This window comes from Nannobrachium achirus (assembly GCF_963921795.1).
Source record: "Nannobrachium achirus genome assembly, chromosome: 12".
Lineage (NCBI taxonomy): Eukaryota > Metazoa > Chordata > Actinopteri > Myctophiformes > Myctophidae > Nannobrachium > Nannobrachium achirus.
The window spans coordinates 57,008,512-57,025,000 of record NC_137832.1 but is presented as its reverse complement, the minus strand read 5'-3'; the positions used below and the strand labels follow the sequence as shown (position 1 = coordinate 57,025,000).

At 44.0% G+C, this 16,489-nt stretch overlaps 1 protein-coding gene across 1 annotated transcript in view; it reads right to left on the bottom strand.

The window, feature by feature from the left end:
- edil3a (EGF-like repeats and discoidin I-like domains 3a) overlaps window positions 1–16,489 on the bottom strand; it is a gene marked incomplete at both ends in the record, with an annotated part of 142,800 nt that overhangs the window by 19,470 nt on the left and 106,841 nt on the right. The gene's annotated exons all lie outside the window — the stretch shown is intronic.

The following is a 16,489-nucleotide window of genomic DNA, read 5'->3' as shown; positions in this document are numbered from 1 at the left end:
GCTTAAACCCATTTAGAACAGGTACACATTATTGTGTATGATTATTTTATGCTTTAACTACTGAAAAATAGCAGATATACAAGCTCACAGTGCCGCGCTGCAAGCTTGTAGATCTGCTATTTTTTTTAAATTGTGAACATTTGAATTTTGACCCGATTCTATAAGTGTCTTTTGAATCCTTCTAAGATTTTTTAAAAAACCCATGTTTCTATGTCTGCAATCTGGCCAGCCATCGTCAAAGAAAAGGTCCTTTTCACTTAACTGGAGCTCAGTTGGTCTGTTCTTGAGAGACTACTATGTCAGTGGTTCTCAAACCTTTTCATGTGAAGGACGCCCAAAATGATATGTATTTGGCCACGGACCCCCATCTCAAAATATTTAGTTCCAGGGACCCCCCCCCCCCCCCCCCCCCCATTATATTCAAAGATTTGTACACATTTTAACGACTTTTTCAAAAATAGCAGATCTAACAGTTAAAGCATTCAATAATCCTAAGCCTAAATGGGTTAAAACACAGTGCAAAGAGACATGCTTTTATCTTGTGGATGTGCTGTGTCATCGACAAGCTGTCAATGTGGTATTGCTACTTTTACTTTAATACAAATGTTAAATCTGTGTATGTCTTGCACCACTGGTGGTACATTTTTAATAGCCTACGTTCTCATTTGTAGCGAACGACCCACAGAGGGCCTGGCCATGCAGAAAACACAAACGCGCGCGCACACACACACACACACACACACACACACACACACACACACACACACACACACACACACACACACACACACACACACACACACACACACACACACACACACACACTCTCTTATTGACTTCTAAGACTTCAATTATGTTTCATTATTTAGAGCGGCAAGAGGAAGAATCACCTTTGGCGGAGACCTTGGGATGTAAAAAAGATGTTACTTTTATATGTTCCAATGGCTCCAATGTAGTTCTTGTTTAGTAACAAGCTGTTGTTCATATACTATCATTCATTAACCTCGCGTAGCCAGGCTTACTCATCTGCGAAGAGAAAAGCCTGGTTACGACCATAGGCTGAAACTGCATGAAACGGTGCTACTTCCGGAAGACTGCAATGCATGACGTAACTTCCGTTAACCAGCACTTCCGGTGTCTGCAGATTCATGCCATTTACATCGCCTATTGTGGCCAGGGTGATCATTGGTTCAATATTTATTTATACAAATCACAGACACACTGAACCACTTTCACGTTCACATTATTTTGAAACTATAGCGGAGATAGCTGATCTACAAGCCCACAATGTATCACTTTCGTGACACATATTTGCGAGCTTGGATATCAGCTATTTTCGGAAATCTCATATGGAAACCTCATATGTCCAAAACTGTTACTTTCCAGGTTTTAAATTCCAAAACAGCCAAAGTGGCAAATGTACAAGCTTTGTAAATCTGCTACTTTTGATGCTTTTTGTGTGACGCTGTTGTTTGATCAAGTAGGGCAATAATAATAACTGGAGATAAGAGTTTTCTACCCGGCAACCAGGGCGAGACAATGACAGGCACCATAATGCTAAAGCCAGCTAGCTGACTCACCCTGTGCACCCGGAGGAGAATGCAATGCCGTTACAATTAAACACAGACAGACGACGAAGTCAGTGGGGTTTTTGTCTGGGTTATCTCCACCGTGTTAATTATGCTAATTATTATGTCAAATGAATAACGCATGTGAATCAACGATGCTGAACAGCGACAAGTCATTTGAATGTGAAGTAGACAGTGGGGGAAGAAATACTGGGCTCAAGGAAAAGTAGCAAGCAATACCACAGTTGTAGCACTTTAAGGGCACGGTCAGACCGAAGTATGGCTGCTGGCTGTGATACTGTGAACTCTTTTTGTGTGCAGCCAGGGGATTCTAAAAACAATTGCACCAGTGTGAAGTGAGTGGTGCTCACTTCGCATGGTATCAAACACGACACACGTGCATATCTCCTTGTATGGGCTGTTCTGTCTTTGACATCAGCTGTGGTGATCTGATGTCGGTCTCTGTGCAACTTCTATGACATCAGTCTCGTGCGATGTCAGTCTCGTGCTCATACGGACACTCATACAGACATAGGGACCTACACACAAAGCCGACGTAGGAGCGATTAGCGCCGCTCAAAAATAGCCAATGGCGTCACTCTCAGGACCCTCCCTGTGTGTGTTAATTCAACGCCTTTGCTTGCACCGCCCTCTAGTGGTTATGCAGATGTGTCAGTAATGGTCATCATAATATATGACACCCCACCCGTAGCTACACAATACGACATTAACCAAAAAGTCGACAAGTCAACTCAGTTGACTTCATTACACAAATCGAAAGTTGAAATAAATAAATAAAATGTCTCCACTCTGTCACATTGACAGGCAGGACAGACGTCATAACAGTAGCCACCAACTTTATCCTTTTGGATCTAACATTATATATGAATTAGGATTATTATTATTCAATGATGATCGTTGCAGTGGAAACAAAAGACTTATTAAGGGAGAAAGGATCGATTCAGGCTATTCTAGGAAGTCCAGTAATTTTCGGGTTTTGTTCCCTGTTCACCCCCACCCCTCCCCTGTCAATGGTGATGGCGTCATCAAACGATAAAGTCGACTTCAACTCAACTTTTTACTGAGTCAAGACGACTTACAAAAATCACAAGAAGTGACAACCAGTTGTCACTTCCTGAGTCCTGGGACGTTCTGCCTTTGACTCTCCCCATTGGACAGAGGGGGGAAAGCAACATCTACTTGGAGAATTGATCTGCTTCAAGCGTAAACGCAAGGTCTGCACGACACGCTGAAAGCTGGCAACACCATAAATCCACGCCATTCCCATTGAAATGCATGCAAATATTTGCTTCTGGGTGGTCCCTGGAATAACATATTTTGAGATGGGGGTCCGCGGCCAAATACGTGTAATTTTGGGGGTCCTTGACACGAAAAGCTTTGAGAACCACTGATTTAGAAGAAGGATTTAGAAGACATTTATCAAATCGCCGGGTGAAAAATATTCAAAGACTTGCACACATGTTCACGATGTTCACGAATAGCAGATCTACAAGCTCTCAGTGCCGCACTGTGAGCTTGTATGTCTTCTATTTTTTTGTTTTTGTTTTTATAGTTAAAGCAGGGGTCTTCAACAGCGCTGCGAGGAGTTGTGAGCTTGTAGATCGGCTATTTTCGGCAAAGAGCTTTGGTGTAGAAAAAATAAGGAAAGCTACAGTATGAAACATAAAGGTAGTGAGTGAATAATATGCACATAAATTATATGCAAATTCGTTACACCTTTAAAAGTATACCGGCCGTAATATCTGACTGATTCACTCGTAAGTACGCTGTGAAAAACACGAAGGAGGGATAGAGAGAGACACACACAGAGAGAGAGAGAGAGAGAGAGAGAGAGAGAGAGAGAGAGAGAGAGAGAGAGAGGGAGAGAGAGAAATGGACGGAATGAAAGAGAAGCAAATATGCAAATTGCATCTGCTGACTTTCGCAGCGTGCAGAGAGCATATACATCACATTAATTGGCCCGGTCTGTTCTGACAAAGCACAAACAAACTACAAGTCTATTTAAAAAGCAGTTTTCACTCACGCCCACTGCTTGAACTATATACACATACACATATATATTTATATTTGGGCAGAAACCTTGCAACTCCAATTTGTTCTTTTCTGTAACTATAATGCCCTACTTCGTCATGCTATAGTGTCACATAGAAAGTAGCAAAAGTAGCAGCGCCTGCTCTTTTTGAATGAGTTTCTTAAGTGAAAGGGTATGCGGGTGTTTTTTTTTATAAATACTGAAACGATGAATAATAGAACGCAAGCTTATGACTAACTAGGGATGGGACGATACACAATATTATTGTTTATCGTGATAAAAACACTCACGATAATCATATTGTGGAGATTTAATTTATCGTGATATCGTCCTCCGTCATGCAAGCCTGGATCAATTCACCTTTTATTTGCCGAGCTGCATATCCGGTACCACTTAAACCCTCTATAATTGGTAAAAGGTACTTGATACAGTTTTTTCACTCTCTAACAAATCTCTTTGCCCAAAAAATTGCCAATCTACAAGCTCGTACTTGATAGTTTTTTTTTAGTCTCTAACAAATCTCTTTGCCAAAAAATAGCCGATCAACAAGATCACAACGTGTCGCAACGCGGCACGTTGTGAACTTGTAGATCTGCTATTTATTGACAAATGTTCCGCCCCAGGATAATGGATTACAAAAGTGCGGTATTTGCCTCTGAGACGTATAGTGGATTAGAAGTAGGCCTTAAAAGTAGCCTACTGAAGAACGTTGTCATATCCACGTGTTAAAGTACCTCAACATTGTACGTTAAGTGCAGTACTCGAGTAAATGCACTTACGTATGGTTGATTCAACAGCGCTGTCTCTCGGCGTTCTAAAAACATCAGGGGAGCGGGATAAACTCTGGCTAACCCGCTCGCGAGGTGTAAAAAAAAAAAGGGAAAAAAAAGCTAATACGCGTAGAACCCAAGGAGGAACTGCCAACTGTGTGTTGTGTAAGTGTGCGGTAGACTTTAATTTAAAAGAGGCGCTCTGCTTTGATGTTGGGTGCCTGCCGCGCAGCAGTACACTCCTAGCACAATGCACAGCCGTAGCATCATGTGTGCGCGCTTATTCACCAATGGATTACTTCAAAGCAAAAGCGACGCCGCGGCTCTACTCGGTTGCCGATGTGCCTTTGCATGTGCCTGTGTGTGTGTGTGTGTGTGTGTGTGTGTGTGTGTGTGTGTGTGTGTGTGTGTGTGTGTGTGTGTGTGTACTGTACTTGCGAGGGACAGATGTTTCCCAGAAGTTTAGTCAAATTATTTGAGAAATAAAACAAGGACCATTTTCCTGGTCCTCACCAAAAAGAGAGACGGTTGTTTTATATGATATTTTTGGGGGTTTGTCTGTTGAGATTTTAGAGAACAATTCAGGTTAGGGTTAGGCGTTGGGGGGGAGGGGGGAGGGGGGGGTAGTAGTGTACGCTTGGCATGGTGAAGCTTTGATTAGTCTCCAGACGCACAGAGCCAGTGCAGTGTATGTGTTTTTTTTTTTTTTTTTTTGGCGAGTCGGTCGGGTTTCTGCCAGCCCAGCAAAAGGCAGGCTTGAAGGGGGAGATTCAGAGGTTGGAAGAAGTTACAAGTGAAAGGGGGGGTGGACCAAGTATAGAGCCCTGTGAGACACCGGTGTTTATGGGTTCTTTATAGATCCGGCCAAAACAAAATGCATTACATTTTGTATAACACGGTTCGATTGTGAACATAACCGATCTACATGCTCACTATGCGTTTGCGAGGCGTTGTGAGCATGTAGATCTGCTATTTTCACAATTTCTGTCTCTAATATTGATAAATGAAAGTCCATAAATTGTCACTTTTTTAAATAATTTGGGGACACCCCAGGTTGAGAACAACTGCTTTAAAGAACCGTGGTCTGAAAGGTTCTCTTTCCATCTATGGCATCTCTCTGAAGAACCGGTCTGGGTCCCAGTTGGCTCCTTAATTTGTCTGTGCATTCTCTCTCTCTCTCTCTCCATCACTCGCCCCCCCCCCCCTTCCATCCCCCCAGTCCTGCCTTTATCAAGTCCATAATAAAGTGCATACCCCCCCCCCCCCCCCCCCCCCCTCCCTTTGCTTCGCATGTCATTGCAGTGACCTCTGGATGCTTCGCAGCCAAGAAAATAGCATCAAAACACAAAAATGTTGCTGTCGGGCAGAAACCTTGCATCTCCATGCTTCGTAAACGAACGGTGTCGCACAAAAGCAGCGAAAATAGCTGATCTACAAGCACTAACGCGTCGCAATGGGGCACATTGTGAGCTTGAAGATCGGCTACATTGGATCAAATTGTAACACATGGTTCCTTTACCCATTTCCTGAAAAGTAGGACCATTCTGGCCATGGGAGGTTTTTCAGGTTTACAGACAGTGACCAAAGAAGAAAACTGTTATTCGTAAAACCACAGTGGATACGAAGGTTAATTAACATGCTGCTTGCTGCCATCATGTTAAGTGTCAACACTTCAGCAGACAAAGGCACAATCCCCCGGTCTGCTCATTAGGTCCAGCGTGGCCGTTTAAATGGCTTTTCAGGACGGCAAGCGACATGCCCCCGCGTCCAAGTAATTCGTTTTCAGCAAAGGGGCGAGCGGGGCAGGTATAGGGAGGCAATCTGACAGGCGGCGCGATCCTGTCGCGCTAAGCTAATTTGTGCTCCAGTCGCGTGGCGGTGCCGCGCGTTGAAAATAGCCGACCTAAAAGCCCGCGGCGCGGCACGCTGTGAGCTGGTTAGGTCGGCTATTTTTTGCCACGCGACGCGGCGGCATGATGCTGTCGGGCTTATGTCTGTCGGGGGATAAAAGGATGAAACGATTCAGAGGCAGCTTTTATGTGTCAGCGACACACTGCATGTGTACAACACAGCAGCAGCGGGGAAAATTACATTTACTCAAGTATCCTACTCTGGTAAAGAAAAAACTATCTGTGTACCTCTTCCGTCACCGCACAGCAGCCCAGCTACCACCTAGCCCGGCACTGCTGATTCAATCGTGTGCTTAAGACTCATTTAATCTACAGCGCTCACTGTGACCCACTTCACTGCCAGCGGGAGGTGTGCTGTGCGCGGTGCGCGTGCGGCATTGTACCTACAGTCCAGGGAAGCGTTCAGACAGCTCCACGGCCCATCAACTCGACGCCACACAACAGGGAAACAACCGTTTGACGATTACAAGACCAACGCCTCAGCTGTCGCTTTACATTATTTACCGAGAGAAGAGAAGGGAGTGATAATGAGCAGATGAACCGTGGAACCGCAGGAAGTACATGCGCTTCAGTACGATGTTACTTTACTTTACACGAGGAAAGGAGGAGAGCCAGCGTTTGCGTTTGCTTTGAAGTCATCCTTTCGTGAGTAGTCAGGCTCACTCTGAAGAAAAAGCAGTGTGCTGGAAATGTCACATGTTTTAGGTGGATGTCACAGAATAAAGAAGGGAGCTACAGTGTGCGAACTCGTCGTTTGCCTTTAACCTCATGTACTGTATATATCTGCTGCTATTTATGCTATACATATACGTATGCATATCTTCTTGTTCATTCTTCCAACCTGTTTCAATACCTTTCGCCTTTATCGCCTTGCAGTCTCTATGCCTATATCCTTCTTCCATTTCTTGAAAATTATAAATGACGGAAGTAAGTATAAGTAGCCTTGGGAGGCAACGATTCCTGCGCCAAGTGGCCCATATGGCAGGAGCCTATCTCCTGTTTCTGTAGCGAACATAGCCCGGTTATGACGCAAAAAGTGTAAAATCACCCATTACGACGCCATTAGGCCTGCCAAAATACATTTGTGTCATCAAAATCAACTGCAGATAAATACAAAAATCTTTAGTCAACTAAATGACATTTAGTCGACTAAACCTAGACAACACAGATGACTAAAATATGACTAAAATTATAAATTGTGTTCAAAAGACATGACTAAAACTAGATCAAAATGTGCCGTAAAAATTGACCGCCTGGGAAGTAACGTCGATTCCGTTTGTTGTTCTACATCCGTTTTCATTTGCTTGGCCGTTTGCACCAGGCCTGCACACACCTGCATGCGGACATTTGAGGGCGGATTCACACTGCAATCCGTTTGATTAGAACTGATTCTGAAACCGGTTGCTGGTTCACGCTGGCCAGCATTCACATTGGCAGACCTTCTGGCCTCCCTGGAGATCACTAGCACTATACAGCCCGGTCCTATAGGTGGCGGTATGCACATAGTGTCATCAACTATGCGACATTGCTGATGGTGGTTGCCAATAAATTCAGGCACGAAAGTTGGTGTAACAATTCAATGACGCGCAACAGCGCAGTGTGGAACATTGTTGCAGTGGTCTTGGGTCTCGCACCCCCCACACCTCGACAAGACAAACAAGCCTATTTGCATATCAATTGACCTGTGTCGCTGATCTACAAGCTCACACTGACCTTGCATCCGCGACGCGTTGTGAGCTTGTAGATCTGCTATTTTCCAGGCGCATAAACGTGCAGAATGATGAGCGAGACATGCAGCGCAGCGCACGTTATTATTTTAATTATTTAATAATCAACATGGCTGAAACGCTTGTGGCTTAATATTCACATTAATGGCACGTCAAGCAGGCACAGCAGTGCACAAGCAGTGCCAAGGAATCTATAACATCGAAACAAAAGTCAGGGATACAGGAATACTTTTAGGCTATTTTCTATCAACAGCGGTAAGTCATTTTCGGTTTGTTTTCATGGTTTAACAGTTCATGGTTTAACTTGTAGGCTAGTGCTTTCTCTTTCTGCTTTTCTTTCCCGACGGGCGACAGCGCACACACATGCATGCACGCACGCACCAAGCCCCCCCCCCCCCTCCCGCTGTAAATCTGATCCCAGAGCAGCATAACCATCATCTCACAGTTACAGCCATACTTCATGTCGCTGCCTCGCGGCTAATAACGGACCTGAATCTGATCCTAGGTCAGCCTAGATTACAGTCCCGTGTTCCGAATGTTTTAACGGAGCGCCGGTTCTGGCCGTCCCGTCTCACTTTCACCCCTGCCTCAGTGCGCTGGTGCGAGACAATAAATAACTGTTCGCCAATTGCTACTTCTCCCAATTGGAAGTACATGACACCAGTCCAGCGCACCACAGTAGTAGGCTAACTGGTGATATAAAACATATAAACGAATTTTAGAAGACAGTCCTACAAGCAAGCAATCTCTCTGTGAGATGAAGTCGCTGATCCCATGGCCATGTCGACAACTGTTACCCAGTGTTTATTTGTGCCGACGGCTGACTCGTCGACATTATATGAGGTCACGTTCAACATCAATACCGTTTTTGAGGCCGGTTGCTTCACACTGCGGCTCACCGGTCTCGAGGTCGCACAATGCAGTCTCGAGACTACCTCTTGAGGTGGTTTCGAGGCTATCCGTTTCTGAGGAAGACCGCACGCTTCACACTGTCAAAACCGGTTTAAACATCTGCCAAGTAGCCTCGAGACCGGTCTCGAGACCGCAGTGTGAATCCGCCCTGAGAGCAGCACTTTTTGCTCATCCTATACAGTATGCATGCGCTGCTCTCCAGTCCTCACAGGTGCTCATGGTATATTAACGTAGCGTGTGGGCGTGTGGCAGCGACAGCTGGGTACCTGGGCTTGACTGTGCGAGGAGATGGAGGGAAAAAAAATAACATCTTCCAGAATTAAACCCAGGCTGCAAACGTACAGCTGGAGGGAGCTGATGTCGCCGTCGGAAGCCTGCTGCTTGCAGCTAGAATCATACCTTCCCACCGTACAGTGGTGTAAAGTAACTAAGTACGTTTACTTCACGTACGTTCACTTGAGTGAAATTCTGAGGTACCTTTACTTTACTGGGGTATCTCCAATTTTCAGTACTTTTATTTCTACTTCATCACATCTCAGAGGAAGATATTGTACTATACTCCACAGCACTCAAGTACTTTTTTGATTTCTGAATTTTACTAACAGAGTATGTCTACATTGCAGTATTGATACTTTTACTTGAGTGAGTACTTTTCACCACTGCCCTTGTGTACGTATCTGTTGTCCAGGCTTTGTGAGCAGAGCATAAGTTACGCAATATGTCTGCACCTTTTTTGTGCTTTAATTGCAAACGTAGGCCGCAGTTTACTATGAAAACCGGCACATCCTGTCCGTCCGTAACGCCTCAATGTCTATAGCTGTTCTGACATCACATTGTCGTCAATTACCTTCCAAGTTGGAACAAAACATCGATCTCCTTATGTGGAGCTGACTGGATCATCTCCATATATGGAGCTGACCAACACTGAGATCATCAACTCTACATCACCCGGGTCTCCATATATGGCTATGGCTGATTCGTTCTGACATCTGCAGGATGACTCGACTAGCTCAGAACTAGGGTATAAAGAGACCGTGCTCTCCTAGTAGGACAGATTCTACCATCGCTCTCGAGAATCTCCAACTCTACCTTCAAGACCATCCACAGATCTTCAAGAACACTCCATATATGGATATAGCTGACCTGTACTGACATCACCCTATAGAAGTATTTTTCAATGTGCATTTATTTGCTCTAAGTTGATCCAATGTCAAAGCGAAAGTTGATCGCATGCCAAAGAGCTGTCAGGCACCACAGCATGAACACAGCGCAGCGTTCCCAGCCACCCAGGCCATGCCTGGCATAAAAACAGGTGACATCACAGTGATGTCAGATACTCAGAGCAGGGATCTCCATATATGTGCATAAAAGGGATTCTGTGATGTCAGATACTCATAGCAGGGATCTCCATATATGGGCATAAAGGGATTCATGGCCAAGACAGATGGCGCAACGAGGTCGCGCCAAGTTTTTTTCTTAGATTACTATTGCTATGCATTTGATGTATTGATGTATTTATTGCCTTGCGCTGTCCTTGCTTATTGTCAATATATCAACTGTTTTTTCTTCTTTTTTGTAAATTAACTCCATCATACTACACAGTGTCCCACAAAAAGTAACAACACAAGCAGATCTGCGTGCTCAAAACTGTGTGAAATATTCACACAATTTAGAACACACATTTTTTTGTGTGTTTTGGGGTTTTATAAATGTTGAACCAATGAAGTATTAACATGAGCTTGTTGTGACTAAATAAGACACTAGATTCAGTGGAACACAAGTTAAATGCTGCATTTCTTTTGCCATTTCTCTGAAAAGTAGTTTTCGACCCGCAAGGTTTCTGCCCACCAGCAATGATATAATTAGACTTGTTACATCTGCCTGGCCTCAGAGGAAAGGAGATAGACATATTAAGTGCAGATAAAAATAAAAAAGCGTAACAAAAACATGATACATCTCAACATCATCTCTCCGCGCACGTCAAAGCTGGGCGTCCATCAAACACCAACGTTGATGAAAACGCAAACAGCTCAAACCCACCAGGAGTACAAAACAGACTTCCATATACAACCAGTCATGTGGGGTGTCATTTTGGGGTCTCGGGGGAGATGGCAATAGGCTCTACGCACAGCAGCCATATTGGAAAGAAATCGTTTATTTCCTTCACAGGTGTTACCAATGATACTAATTAAGGCTGCGTTCCATTCTGGTCAAACGGAGTCAGGGTGCTGCCATGGTTTCCAGGCCGTTGCGCGGGTGTGACGAATGGCCTCGCAGTCGCAGCCCCCGGCAGTGGAGGGAGGACAGGGGGAGGGGGAATTTTACACCTGACCCTGTTTAACATTCACTTAGGGTTTTCTTTTTGTAAATGAGTCGTCTGCCCGTTATTTAAGGTCCAGGCAAGGATGTAACTTGAAATATTGCATCCGCCACCTTGCGTGAACCTCTTTATCTAAAGTCAAACTAACTATCCATCCTTCATAGGCCAGGAATTGGTATTTCACCCAGCGGTGGTAAGAAATGTACCTTCAGTACCTTCAAGGCCTGATCCAACACAGGAACGGTGTTGGCGCCTTCCCCTAAAACACCCTGGACAATGCTCCACACATCCTAGATTCTTCTCCCTTCCCCTAAAACAGCCTGGACAACGCTCCACATGTCCAAGACTCTTCTCCCTTCCTCTAAAACACCCTGGACAACGCTCCATACGTCCTAGACTCTTCCACTTTCCCCTAAAACAGCCTGGACAACGCTCCTCATGTCCAAGACTCTTCATCCTTCCCCTAAAACACCCTGGACAACACTCCACGGTGACGGGTTTCCATTCCGACACATCCACATTCCGAACACCAGGTTAGCATTCACCAGCGTCAGCAGGTTAGCATTTCACTAGGTTAGAATTCACCAGCGTTAGTTTTACTGAGTTTAGGGTTAGGGTTAAGGTTAGGTTTAGGTGGTCAGAATAGCAATGTGTCGGAGTGCCGATATGTAACCACGCTCCACACGTACTAAACTCTTCTCCCTTCCCCTAAAACACCCTGGACACCGCTCCACATGTCCAAGACTCTTCTAGACTCTTGTCTCTTCCCTAAAACACCTGGACAACATTACACAGGTTGTGTTGTTTTGACAGATATTAGGTACATTTCCACCCAGTATCCTATAACTTAAAATATCATGTTATATGAATACTGTTTAGACATGCTAGGTTCATTTTAGCTTGGGATCATTTTGGGGTTTCTGATCCGGGGCGAGAGGGGGAATAACGTCATGTTGTAGTCATCAGTTGGCCTACAGGCAGCTAGAACCACCGCACCACCATGCACCTTTAACTCATTCCCTGCCAGGCCCGATAGTCCCGAGATTATTCCAATGTCTTTCCCCGCCAGGCCCGATAGTCCCGAGAATTTAAAAAAAAAAAAAAAAAAAAAAAAAAATTTTTTCAAAATTTTTTTTTTTTTTTTTTAAATTTTGACCCCAAAAAATGGAGTAGGCATGATAGCAATCGCGAAATTTCATGTTTAACCCCCATAGCAACCCCATCTTTCAAGCATGGCAGCCATTTTGGCAGCCATCTTTGTTAAACATAGTGGCTGTTATCTCAGGAATGCCTGAACGGATTTCCATTCGGATTTTTTTGTTTGAAAGCTGTGAGCAAGGTGGACACACGTGGTGCATTATCTAGGCATGGGTGTGCATGATCCGTGCACACCCAATTACATGGAAGTCTATGGAGACGAATGGCAGGTGGGAGTACGGAGGTATGTTAAAATGGCGGTCAATGTGTTAAAATGGTATAATAGTTCAGTTTCTTTTGCTATAATAATCACTTGGTGTGTTCATCTTTTATTGAGCTCGTAGCGCAACTAGCAAGAATAAACAAATTGATTACCATAATTACCGAGATAACGTCACGTCATGTTGTAGTTGCGGACGGAGCCACCCTTTCCTCTTTTTTTCTTTCTGGTTGTTTAGGCCAGTGTTTCTCAACCTTTTTTCTGCATGGGCACACTTTTCATGTCCCAAGAAGAATCCATGGGCACACCAACATAATATGGGGGTGTAAATATCGTCACTGTCGGGAAGAAACCTTGTATCTCCAAGTCTCAAATGTGTACGTTTCTTGGCAAAGTAAAGCCCTGCTTCATCATACAAGGCTGTCGCACAACACTAGTGAAAACAGCAGATCTACAAGCACACAACGCCTCGCACCGCGAGGCGTTGTGTGCTTGTAGATCGGCTGTTTTCACTAGTTTAAATCATTTTTAAAACGATAAATACAATGCTGGCTTTCAAGCAGTTTCAAGGGGCACACTTGACCCTTCTCAGGGGCACACCAAAGGTCCCCAGGCACAGTGGTTGAGAAACACTGGTTTAGGCCACGCCTTGACCGGATCACACAGGCCAGTTTATAACGAATACGAGGGTTTCCTCCGAGGTGGAAAGTCTGGTGACGTGAGGTTATAGGTTCATTTAGTTACACTTGACCTGGTGTTCTAGTTTCTTTGAGGCACCACACCATTCTCTCGATCTGCACTCAATATTATGTGACTGTTTACCTTGTCAATCACTGACTACTCTGCTTAGAAGATCTCGCGGTTTTAAGTCACTCTGGATAACGGCGTGTCCGCTCCGAGTCTCCTACGTCGCAATTGCATAATGCTGCGCGCTTTTAAGATATGTGAAATGGCTCTGCGGTGAGATGTACGGCCCATGTGCTGTTTGTGAAAGGAACGAGTGTACCAGGCTTCATGCAGCCTGAAAAATAGGTGAGGTAAGTTAAAAATAACAGGTTGTGCGTTCCGGGCTGCTGCTCATATCGTATATTCATCATAGATCTCTCTCTCTCTCTCTCTCTCTCTCTCTCTCTCTCTCTCTCTCTCTCTCTCTCTCTGTCTCTCTCTCTCTCTCTCTCTCTCTCTCTCTCTCTGTCTCTCTCTCTCTCTCTCTCTCTCTCTCCTAGTCCCCAACACACACACACACACACACACACACACACACACACACACACACACACACACACACACACACACACACACACACACACACACACACACACACACACACACACACACACACACACACACACACACACACACACACACAGCACTCCCCTCCTCCTACAGTACCAGTGCGTGCATGAAATATTCATAACACTTTCTCACTGTGGAGTGTGAACACCCACAGACAGTTAGACACACGCATGCATGCACGCACGCACGCACACACACACCACACACACACACACACACACACACACACACACACACACACACACACACACACACACACACACACACACACACACACACACACACACACACACACACACACACACACACATACACCACACTACACCACACTACACCACACTACACTCTGCAGTGCACAAGCTTTTTGCAGACACAAACCACGTACGGGGGAAAGATAAATAAATAAATAAACAAATGGCTATGAGATTATAAAACAAACATATCTCATTTATACACATATATATGCGAGTGGTGCATCATGCACCAGCCAAGACCACCCCTTATGATATGAGTAAACGCTTAGCACTCGCCGTAGCGTGCATAAATCAGGAGGCCAACGTGTGCTGATGCATCCCCCGTCCCCCGGAGTGTGCACGGTGACACGGAGACACATCTGATTAGCCAGCTGTGAGATGAGGGTAGGAGACAGTGCCAGTCAACTCGCAGTTGCACTGAAGCCATGTTGAGATACAAACCATCAGTGGTGGGGGAAAAAATACTCAAATGTTGTACTTAAAGGAGTAGTTCACCACTTTTCAACCTGTCTTCATATAATAGGTCCTCACTAATGTTCATGATAAAATATTTAAAAAAGAATCTACTCAGTCCAAGTCTCCTAGGAGAGCTGTGGGAAGTTCAGAATCCATCGTCTTGTGACATCATCATTTTCCCAAAAAAAAAATGTAATCAATATTTTTGAAATAAATATTTAGATATTTATTATGGCGAGAACAATGGCTTCCACTTTAAAATTGCAACTTTTCAGGAATAGAAAGCCTGCAGTTTCTATAAGCTGGATTGGCAATCGATGATGTCACAAGACGATGGGTTTCTGTCCTGCCCATGGCCCTCCTCTGAAAAAAATAAAAAAAATAAGCTATTTTTGAGTGAGGACCAATTATATGAACATAGGTTGAAAACTGGTGGAGTGTCCCTTTAAGTAAAAGTATAAATATTGCGTGGAAATACTCTGTTGCAAGTAAAAGTCTGTATTTTAAAATGCACTTGAGTAAAAGTACAAAAGTATTGGCATCAAAATGTACTTAAAGTACCAAAAGTCAAAGTACTAAAATGTTTGAAAATAGCCGATCTACAAGCTTGTAGATTGTCAGTATTAGGATCCGACATGTAGTGGAGTAGAAGTAAAAGTATTAGAAATTGGAAATACTCAAGTAAAGTACAAATACTTCATAATTTTACTAAAGTACGTAAATATGTTTTACTCAAGTAAAAGTGATTGCAGAAATACAATTACAAAATGTCTGGTAGGCAAATTGTAATGTACTTTAAGTGACAGTACAAAAGTATAAGGTACTTTTAGTACCTTAAAGAGGTGGTGCCATAGTTTTTTTTTCTGTTTTGTATGTGTCTATGGAGTTAACATTATTCTAATAGACCCCCAAGTCAGCCCCTCTTCTTTTTAACATACAACCACACAGTGGGTGTGGCTAACTTCAGGCATACTTAATTAACAGGTGGGTGTGGCCACATAAAAACCTAATTTTAACACTTTCTGTACACTTTTCAAAGTTCCTCCAAGTTGATGATTATGTTGTAAGGGGGAGACATCATGGCACAATGTCTTTAACTATATATTGACGCCATGTTTCCTCAGCCTTATGTTCCCTCAGTCCAAATTAGACCTTATGTTCCCTCCGCCATATGTTCCCCATTCCAAATTATCCCCTGTGTTCCCTTATAGCCCTTCCTGTATGTTCCCCCATTCTAAACTGAAAACATGTAAATGCACCCAGCTGAAGCCGGGAGGCCGATAGGTGCCATGGCCAGCTCACTAACTTGATTGGGAGGCTAACTGAATCAGCGTGCTAGCTAGCAAGCTGCAAGCAAATCTAATAGGAGGGAGCAAAGCAAAGGCAATACCGACTCAAAAGACGCTCTGATCATAATATAATGTCTTAACGAAATTTACATCTGACACGATACAACGGCAGTGACAGCACACAGATAGATGTGTGTGGAGAAGAATGGATTGGCACAGCGGCTAAATTGAGGAGAAAAAGGGTTAAAGGAAGTATAAAAGTATTCTTCCTCCACTGTTCTCAGCCAGGGATTCTGCAATGTTGTGAATACGTTTTACATTTTATTTAATTTCTGAATCTGAAGGCGTTTCTGTCTGATTGCAGCGGAAAGCACCTGGGGACTGTGTCTGTGTACCACTCTGCTTCTTTAATTAGTTCAACAGAGCATTAGTTCCTCGCTGTCAGGTGGAAAACGTGTATGTCCATGAACAGTAATGTTTATACACATCAAATAAAATAAAAAAATTAATTACCTGT